This window comes from Physeter macrocephalus, chromosome 17, assembly GCF_002837175.3.
Source record: "Physeter macrocephalus isolate SW-GA chromosome 17, ASM283717v5, whole genome shotgun sequence".
Lineage (NCBI taxonomy): Eukaryota > Metazoa > Chordata > Mammalia > Artiodactyla > Physeteridae > Physeter > Physeter macrocephalus.
This window is the reverse complement of record NC_041230.1, coordinates 54348016-54353530: the sequence shown is the minus strand read 5'-3', so window position 1 is coordinate 54353530 and position 5515 is coordinate 54348016. Positions and strand designations below refer to the sequence as shown.

The following is a 5515-nucleotide window of genomic DNA, read 5'->3' as shown; positions in this document are numbered from 1 at the left end:
GAAGACCTGAGTTTGAATCCGAGCCCTGGCCTTCCAGCTGTGGGACCTGAGTCTGGGGTCATCGTGTGGGAAATTGAGAGCCCGGCACCCACCGTGCAGGATCTCGGGCCCCACCGCTCCCCTTGCCCACTCTGTGATGTGGGGTCACAGCACGGGACCCAAGGCGGGCAGGGACTGGGGGGGGCAGGGAGGACTTGCCCCTCCTGCCTTGGCCTGCGGCTGGGATGGGGGCCCAGCTTCGCCACAGGGGCGAGGTTATCTTCCCCAGAGCCTTGGGGAGAGAGTTCAAGGCACCCAGATCCTGCTCACCCGGGAGAACTCCCGAGACCCAGCACCTGTGCGAAGCCCACATAACCCTCTCCAGTGTCTAAGGGACCCCGGAGGCTCTCCCATCCTACACTCGGCCCCCTTTGCTGGAAAGGTGCAGCACTGGGGAGCTCGTCTAGGATGATGACATTTTAATTCAGCAGCACACGAGGACACAGAAAAGAAAACGTTGCGATTAAAAAGAGACATCCGAAACACACAGCACGCCCTGCTCTGCCACCTGCTGCTGGGCAACCTGGGACAAGCTGTTGAGCCTCTCTGAGCCTCAGTGTCCTCATCAGGATGGGGTTGGCCACACTCCTTCTCGAGGTCACTGAGGACTGGAGAGCAGACATCCGATGCTCAGCTCGGCGCCTGGCACGTAGCGGGTGCTACGTTCCCTCCCTGCGCGTGATTTGAAGGCTCAAACGCCCACGCGTGGGACGGTAACGACCGTGCAAACAGCTGAGGCTTCTTCCCATGAAGTTCAGAACGTCCCTGGTGTCAGAGAGAAACCCGAGCTGACTGCAGACGTGTGATTGCGTTCACATGGAGCGCCTTGCTGTTTTTTTCCCAGGGCACATTTGATGTGGTCACTGGAGTCTTAAATGTTTATGGCTGTTTGCAAACACGCTTCTGCCCCCACACTCGGGAGGGAACGGCTAAGTGGAAGCTGAGCACGTGTCCCCCAGCTTCGTGTGACACAGACTCCACACAGGCGGGAAGGTCATCCTCTGCTGTGGTCAGAAGGTCTGCCACTCAGGGTCTCAGGACCAAACGCCCCCGGGCTGGAGACACTCCCGAGGCACAGCCTCTGTGCGGTCAGCGTGTTAGCCAGGACAGCCACGGCTCCACACGGTCCGTGCCCCGGCTGCTGGGACAGCACTTCAGCCGCCCCCATGGCACCCCCGCCCCCATCTCTCCTCGAGTCACGTGGTCTGGGCAGAGCTGACCAGCTCCCAGAACTGCCACGTGATCCAGCCCATCAGAGCAACTGTCGCCTGGTCTCGGGGACTGGTCCAGGGGGCAGTGGCCCAAGTCAGGCCCCTGAGATGAGGTTCTGGGACACGGCTGGGAGCTCTGGAGAAAGGAGCTCGTGCCACACAGGGGTGTGACCAGACCCTTCCAGATGCCACCCTGCTGTCATGAGGGCCGGCCCTCCTGAGAAGGAAGCAGAGCCTCGAGCCGGACACATGCCCTCGGGGCTCAGGTCAGCAGGTCCGCTTGTGCTGGGGGCGCCTAGGCTGGGTTTCTGTCCTTGCAGCCAAAGGGCCCCGAGTGGTAAACTTCTCTCCTGGCTTCCCCGTGACGCCTCCCCAGGGGGCCCCGCCTGCAAGCCCTTCCCCTGTGCCATTCATCAGAGCACAAGGCTTGCATCTGCAAGCGCCGCTGGCTGGGCCACCTGGGGCAAGTCTCTCCCTCCCTCTGAGGCTGTCCTTCCTCTCTCCAGGCAGGAGTGCAGCTGCCTGCCCCTCTCGTGGATTCCTGGGAGGGTCAGAGGTCATGGACACGGAAGCACTTCCCAACGGCAGGTCCAGGCTAGGCCAGGGACCACGGAAACCCCTTCCAGCTAGCAGGGAGCCAGCAAATAAAGGTGAGCCCTTTGGCCCCACGTGGGGGGCTGGACTGTGGCCCAGAGACGTCAGGTACTAATCCCTCAACCTGGGGATGTCGCCCTACATGGCAAAGACGCTGCGGGTGTGAGTTGAGATGAGATGCTCCTGGATGGCTTGAGTTCAGTCACAGATATCCTTAAAAGAGGGAGACAGAGGGAGAGGAGAGGAGGCAGGGATGGACGGATGCAGCCCGGAGCCCCCGGGAGCCAGAAAAGGCAGGAAGGACCCCCCGGAGCCGCTGGAGGGAGCTCGGCCCTGCGACACCTGGATTCGGGGGCTTCCGGCCTCCAGGTCTGGGAGAGGACAAATTTCTGTTGTTTAAAGCTCCAAGTTTGTAACAGAGGCAACAGGAAACGAATACTCCACGGAAGGCAAAGCATGACTGCAACAATTTGCAAAATCCCATTTACACGTTTATACACACACTGCCCTCGTTCAAGCAACCCCGTCGCTCTCCCGGGCTCTGCACCAGCCTCACCTCAGCCTCCGTCTCAGCCCTGCCAAATCCAACAGAGATGCTTATAAAGCACGCTTTTGCTTGTGTTACTCCCAGCCTAGAGCCTTCAATGGCTCCCCATTGCCCTCAGGACAACCATTAATCTCAAACGTGCATCACACGGCTGTGTGTGATCTCATCCTGATCTACTTCTCCAGCTCAATCTCTGCTACCCTCTCCTTCCCCGCCCTCCTTGCTCCACCTAACACGAGCCTCTGTTAACCTCACAAACATGTCATCTCTTCCACTCTGCGAATCAGAAGTGTGAGGTGTGCAAAACGCCCAGCACGGCACCTGGCGTGTGGGGGCCGTAGAGGGGAAGGGTGTCAGTGCTGGTTCAGTCACTACCCAGGCAGACGCCCAAGGGTCCCGCTTTTCTCCTCTAAAACGTGTCCGTGTTGGACCTGAAATTAGCCTTTAAATTCTTCCCCACTCTTGTGAGTCTATACTAATCGAAACGTTTCAGACCAAGAAAAAAAAAGAGAGACGCCCAGAAAAGTGGGAAGGTTTGGGCCTGATGTATCCAGATCAGCTACACACGTGCATTCGGACCCACCCACCAATCCGAAGCCCAAAGCCCCACGTACGAGCACCCATCTCGCAGCACAAAGGATCAAGATGAGGAAACAAGACAGAAAAGTCGAGGCAGGACAGGTAGGAATCGGAGGTAGGAATGGCGCATGAGCCTCTCAGAAGTTCCCTGGAATCTGCTTCCCTCCTGGTTGGTTAGTATTTCTGCGGCTTTGTCTGCAGTGACGACCTGTACAGGGAGCAACTCCCCGCCCGCCCCCAGGATCCAGCCCAGTGCCCCGCATACAGCAGGAGCACAATAAATCCGAGCTGAGCATCCCCAGTGCTTCCCAGAGAGGAGTCCCAGGCCTGTGCAGGCATACGCGTCCACGTGGCCCAACATCCCTCCCCAAGTCAATTCCTCCTCGACCTCACGAGACCTCCGTACCCCACCTACTGCTTGGGCACGGCGTCCAAGCGTTACCACGTTCATCCTTCTGGTGCTCTTTTGAGACGTGCACTCAGACGTTTTTGCTGTCAGAGGTGACGGGGCAGGTATACAGCTTAGAAGGTACAATTGAAGGCGTGCCCTCCCCCTGATCTTATCCACGTTTGCTGAACCTCCAGAAACTTAAAAAAAGTGCTGCTGTGTATGTAATGCCCTTCAGTGTTTTTATTTTTATTTTTTAAAATTAATTAATTAATTTATTTTTGGCTGCGTTGGGCCTTCGTTGCCGCGTGCGGGCTTTCTCTAGTTGAGGCGAGCGGGGGCTACTCTTCGTTGCGGTGCGCGGGCTTCTCATCGCGGTGGCTTCTCTTGTTGCGGAGAACCGGCTCTAGGCGCACAGGCTCAGGAGCTGTGGCTCGTGGGCTCTAGGCACGCAGGCTCAGTAGTTGTGGCCCACGGGCTTAGATGCCCCGTGGCATGTGGGATCTTCCCGGACCAGGGCTCAAACCTGTGTCCCCTGCATTGGCAGACGGATTCTTAACCACTGCGCCATCAGAGAAGCCCGCGCTTCAGGGTTTTAATAGAGCATCTTCCCCTCATTGGGGACAAGGTTCAGGAAAGAAGGGTCTTCCTTTCCAAATGGGAAAATGAGGCAACACCTGGCTTATGGAGCATCCGTCCTACAAGCATGTGCAAAGACTGCTAGAGACACAGGACATGGGGTCGCTGCTCCAGGGAGCTGAGGGGCTAAGCCAGCACTTCTCAAACTCTGGTAAACACAGGAGCCACCTGGGATCTTTTTAAATGTAGACTTCTGCACAGTAGGTCTGGGCAGGGTGAGGGTCTGCATTTCGAACAGGGTTCCTGGGGAGGCTGAGGCTGCCAGCCCAGGACAAGCATCAGTGTCCCCACCTCCTGAACCAGAAGCTCTGGGACTGGGATCCATGCTTAACGAGCCTCCAGGGGTTCTGGTGCTCTGGCAGGTTCAAGCACCAAGGGATCCAGACCATGTTCAGCAGACGTCTGCCCGGGAGCTGCCACGAGCTGCCACCTCCTCCTTCCTGCACACGATGACATCATTAAAGAAGCATGCAGTGTCCTACCAACTCACACAGCCTCGGAATCCTTCTCAACACAGCAGCTGGGGCAATCCCCGGGAGTCAGCACTCAGGATGACAACAGACAGTCTCCCACGATGTCACAGATCCTACAAAGTGACATGGGACCTCGGGGGAGGGAGCCAGTTGCGGTGTTTGGGGTGAGGTCGAGATGTCACGGAATTGGTGAAACAGGAACAGACACTGGGAGGATGGGGGAAGGGGGCATTCTCAGGCTAATAAGGTAGGCACTCGGGTGGGATAGCAGCTTGGGCAAAAGCGGGGCGGGGTGTGTGTAATGAATGCTCATGGTTTGCTCGGAAACAGTGAGTGTGAAACAGCTTAGGGCCAGACCAGAGCTCCAGAGTGGAAATGGGGTCACGGAAGGAGAAATGGTGGGAGAGGCAGAGCCCAGCAGGCTGGAGGCCATGATCCCAGCAGGAGGGTCTGGGAAACAGACCCCAGCGGCTGCCCCTACCCGTCTCCCTGACCAGGCTGCTTCCTGAGACCCTGCTAGGGGGAAGAGAGACCGGGGACGCCACGGGAGGAGGAGAAAGAGGATGGAAGAGATTCGAGCCACTCCAAGATAAACACTCAGAGAAACTGAAAAAGTCGGGACCGATTACACTAGCCATGGGAAAAAAATTAGCATTAGGCACTGCATTTTAATAAAGCATCTGTCTGGTTTTGATTTCACAGATGTAAAAAAAAAATGCAGGCAATCTGGAATTAAGTTGGACTACTTCAAACTTCTTCTACAAACCACATTTGGGATTCGCTCAGCATTTCTGAGGTTCAATTTACAGAGCCTTCTTCAAGTCAAAAATACCCTAAATAAACTCTGGGGGGGACGTCGTCAGGGTCGCGATTCATAATCTGTTTCCACAAAAAGCATTATCCACAGAGTGAGGCAGGCTTTCCTTTAGTATTCTAATCGGCATCATCTAGCCTTGTTCTAATTACAGAGAGGCTGTGAACTGCTGCATTTAGCAGACCTGCAGGAGATTTTCCAATTTTATCAAGGAGAACTTGGTTATTAATA

General features: G+C 56.4%; 1 long non-coding RNA gene across 1 annotated transcript; it reads left to right on the top strand.

The window, feature by feature from the left end:
* Positions 1 to 697: 697 nt before the first annotated feature.
* On the top strand, positions 698 to 3573 carry LOC129391420 (uncharacterized). Its single transcript, XR_008615518.1, has 3 exons — positions 698 to 1516; positions 1757 to 1900; positions 2885 to 3573. It is a non-coding gene; the product is annotated as an uncharacterized lncRNA (long non-coding RNA).
* Positions 3574 to 5515: the final 1942 nt, after the last annotated feature.